The following is a 5,047-nucleotide window of genomic DNA, read 5'->3' as shown; positions in this document are numbered from 1 at the left end:
ATCTGTGTGGGATATTTTGAGTATGATGAAGTGTGTATGGAGATTGTGAGTCCTTATAGGAGGAGAGAACATCCGATGCGATCTCATAGGATGATGACTTTGAGAGTCACTGGCCAAAGCAAAGATGAATAGTAGAAAAAATTTTTACGGATTCATCAATTGAGTCATCATCATCGGATTGAGATATATATAGATAGATATTTGGGTTTGACATATTTCTATACCCATAATTTTTTCGAGATGTTGTGTGATCGAAGGATTGAATTGCACGGTAACTCACCATGGAAGTATAATTTTGATATTTCTATCAAATTTTAAATCTTCTGAATAGTCATGACATATTGCTAGATATCAATTTGACTTGTAGACTCATCAGAATTAAAAGAATTTAATTCAAGAATCAATTAAGAACAGTCCTAGTTGATTGGAACTCTTGAGCTGACCTAATCCAATCGGATTAGGGTTATGTCAAGTGTTTGGGTTCACTGCTGGCTAGATTTGGAACCCAATGGGTTTCACATAATAAAAATTTGATCTTGATCTAATCTATTTGGATTTATTGTAAATCCAATGGGTTAATTGAATTGCTAGTAGATGAATTAACCCAAGTTCTCAATTGGATTCAGTGCAAATATGTTTGTGCTAACCCTTTGCTGATTGCCTTGACCAAATATGATTGGGTTTGAACCATCTAATTTATTAGTTGGTTTATCTAATTGATATGGAAGAGTTTCATGTGTAAACAACCTTCTCCATGCCAAGCCACACATCAAATTTATTTGTAACACCCCATTTAATTTTGGCATTTAAGTAAAGGAGTCCTTCTCCTTTACTTATCTTAAATTTCCTCACACGTTCCACACATCCCTTAATTTTTTGTGCCATCAGATGGTGCCTTGGGACATGTGGGTGTGAAAGAGAAGGAGGAGTCCTTCTCTTGGAAGGAATTTACATGCCAAAATCAATTGGGATGCCCATTTTTTGTGCTATGAAATGAAAGAGTCCATTTCATGTCAAACTCTTAATTTCTTTCTTTATTTCTCCATGTGTTTCTTAATTTCTCGTGACATGAGATGCCTCTTGAGATTATAGGTGCAGAAAAGAAGGAAGGGTCCTTCTCTGGCAAGGAGTTTGGATGCCAAAAATAAATTGGACCATCCTTTATATGCATTGAGTTTATGGTAGAGTCCTTAATGATATGGACTCTTTGTTTCTCACATTAAATCCTTTTCCCATGCACCATATGATGGTGTATTAATTTTTCTTAGAAGAGGAAGAGTCCTTCTACTAGTTAATCACCTTTTATTCCATGCCATCTCCTTGGTTTCCATGGAAAAAAAATTAATTGTACCATGTAATGCATATGGAACGCCAAGAGTTGGCATCCCATGGTGTCGCCCCTTATTTCCTATAAATAAGGGGTGCTACAACCAGGCTCTATGTGCCAAATTGGGCTAATAGTAGGCATGGAAATGAGAAAAAAATGATGAAAAAACTTTGGAAAAAAGATAAGAAAAAGAGGGAGAGAAAAATAGAAAGGAAAGGAAGAGAAAAAATGGAAAGCATGAGATGCTTGTCCAAAAATCAAATTGTTCATGTGTTGAATATAAAATCTAATTTATGTATGGTAAAATCTTTTAGGAAAGAGTTTCTAGAGTGGTCCAAGTAGAGGTCATAAAGGTATACAAGCGATGGTGCAATCAATTTTTATGAAGGACGAACGACAGTAAGCTTGCGAAGAAGGCTACAGCACCATGATGAATTAGGAAGGGCCCTGATCAATCCCGTGTGGATCACCGTTGGAGGGCTTCTACTTTGGAGTCTCATGTAGATATCAAGATTATCGGTTCATGATCTTCATTATGGTATATAATTTTTGATCTTCTCTTGTTATGCTTGCTTATGATGTTTGATTGAAATCATTAAGGGGTTCCTAGGGCTTTTGAGTTTCGGTACTCTTGTTTAAATGTTAAATATTATTTTTAATTATTGAATGCATGTAAAAATTTTTAAAATTTATATTTCACTGCATCACCAAAATTCAATAGTGATATCAGAGTCATCCTTGATAGATTCAATTAAATTTTATGTTATTTTTGTGATATGGATTAGATCCAGTTCAAACTGTGTCAAAATCAGATTTTCTGATTAATGTTTACTTGATGTTCTTGATATATTTTTATTTATAATAAAGTGTTATCAATCCATATTCAAACCTTGGATATGAAATTTTATGTTCTTTTGACTTGTGAGATAAGTTTAAGATTAGATCCCATAATCTAATTTTTGATGGAATTGAAATCCAGTGCATGTGATGTGTGGAGCCTTGGAATGATATATATGGATGTACATTTCCAAGACTTAGGGTTCTTGCATTTGATGCATCTACCTAAGATCCATGGGCTGATCATCATGTTATTGGGCACTCACCATTATGGATCGACCATCTTGGTTGTTGCCCACGGTATGTGTGGGGTCGAAAAAAATTTGGTCATAGAAAGGAAGCATCAGACATGGATTAAAATTTTTTATCGATGGATTTGTTTAACTATAATTCATTGATCTAAAGTGTTTATAATTAATGATTATAGATTAAATCAAATTCATAGTTCTATTTTGATTAGAAATCATGTTTAATTTAGGTTAATCAAATTATCATTGATCTAATTGGATTAGGATTTGAGTCATGGTTGACTGAATCTATGCTAACCTAATTGGATTAGGGTTAATCTAAGAATTGATCAACCCAACTCAATTGGATGATAAATGATTGACTTAAAATTGAATTTTGGGTCAAGAGTTGAACCCGAATAAAAAATCCTAGTTAGATCTTATGACCATAAATTTAAACATCTTTATTGACATGTGTATGAATGATATCACCATGATAATAACATGAGTAGTTTGTTATAATATTTTATAATTGTTATAAATGCATGTTGTAAGATTATGGACTATGGAACATCCATGTGATGGATGTATGCATGAATGCTTTCCTATTGGTTGATTATATAAATACATCTGTAAGAGTTGCAATAGGGGCTGGGTACCCTTGATGTGTTGTATTATCGGCCGAACCTTTCTTTTGTATGTTCTCAACTGTTGATTGATATTTTTACATGTTGATGTAAAATTATAGAAAAAAAATTATTTGAGAATAGATAAAAATTATTTTTTTCTATTTTCAAATAAAGATTAAGCATTCATGGTAGACTTCATGAAAATGAAGACTAGACTACCAGTCAATTGGAAAGCAGAGGCGCATTAAGATTGACCATGAGATGGTTCAATCAATGATGCACCTAGTATTAAAACCCATAGATCATTCTGTGGCTCGGATGATTTTTCAAAAGTCCATAACTATTAATTTTTCTCTTTATGCTCTTACTTGTTGGTAGTTAGGAATTTGAATTTACATAGCATATGATGCATGTATATGTTTAGGATGTGCATGACCTAAGTTCATCATATAAATTATATTAAGTCATTATAGCGAAGTGCTAAGAACACTACCCATGCCTTCCTTCATGCTAAAACTGTATTATGTCAAGAACCATAGTAGACTTGTTGTGCTATCCACAAGGCTTGCTGTGGGAACTAATTTAATACTGTCTTGATGCATAATGAAGCTAATAGTAATTAGCTCATACTAAGTCAATAGCGTATGTCAAAAACTATAGTGAGTTTGTTGTACTATCCATAAGGCTTGCTATAGTGATTGGTATGATATTGACTTAGTGATGCTTATGGCATATTTTGGTAATGCTACCTTGTTGTGCTATCCACAAGGATAGTATTATTCAGATATGACTATATAAGATTGAAGGGTATAACTAAACTAAAATACTATAGTTTGTTATGCTATCCATAAGGCTATAAGTATTTTAGAGGCAAAAATTATGTTGAGAGTTGCATGAGATGCAATTGATAAAGAGTTACTTACCTTTGAACTCATAGGAGCTTGTTGTGCTATCCACAAAGCTTTTTATGAGGAATTGAGATCTCAACCCCACTAAGAAACTTTATAATAGGTTTTTCATTTTCATACTTGAGGGTTATGAAATTCACTAAAATAGTAGGAGACACAATTAGATAAAAATCTCGTCTAAATTATGCATGTCATCATGAGTAGTCTTTCTATGTTTTTATATACACATATGCATCTTTATTATCACTGCATAGTATATTTTTAAATTGACCAAATTCTATGGAATGGTTGAGGAAATGAAGGTGAAGAATGTCTTCACTAAGGGTATCTAATTTTTTTACAGTAAAAATGAGCATTAGAGATAAAATTGCAAGAGTTGTCTTACAAATATGAAGTAGTAGCAGAATGCAAAAGTTGCATCTACTAATAATTTGTATATGATACAAACTAATTATCATTGAGTATTTCAACTTTAAAATTTTTGATATGTGATACCTTATATAGGTTCCACTTAGGAAAAGTGTTGCTAGACCTATAAAGTTGAAGTGAGATGACTACTTACCTTTTGGCACTGATGGATGGTCCATTCATGCTAAGGCTGTAAAAATCTACATATTTATGTTACCTTCTAACAAGGTTTAAAAATTTGTAGACCATTGTTATATGCCTAAATTTATCAGAAATATTATTTCAATTCCTATGTTATTATAATATGAATTTAAAATTGATGTTAAGAGTAAAAGTTATACTGCTTCTGATAAATGTTGTGGCTATGGTTTTATGATAATGATTTTATGTTTCTATCACTCAATGATGTTATTCTTCTTGTTGGTGAGAATAAAAAATGAATATGCAATGGTTACATATTTCAGGGCGAGCAAGGTATTAGGTTTTTAACATATGAATATTCGAAGACTAATAATATTTTGACCCAGAGATGGACACTCCATATATGATATGGTGTGATTCTCTAATATACTTCATAAATTTTTGATTCTCATTCTAGAGATTTTTTTTAAAAATTGCTGTGATTATTTTGATTTAGATACTATCAAAATTTGTTACTAGTACTCCATATGAGATATGGAAAAGGATAAAGAGGCAGGTTGCCCAACTTAT

Source organism: Elaeis guineensis, chromosome 1 (genome assembly GCF_000442705.2).
Source record: "Elaeis guineensis isolate ETL-2024a chromosome 1, EG11, whole genome shotgun sequence".
Classification (NCBI taxonomy): Eukaryota; Viridiplantae; Streptophyta; class Magnoliopsida; order Arecales; family Arecaceae; genus Elaeis; species Elaeis guineensis.
This window is presented reverse-complemented; position numbering follows the sequence as displayed.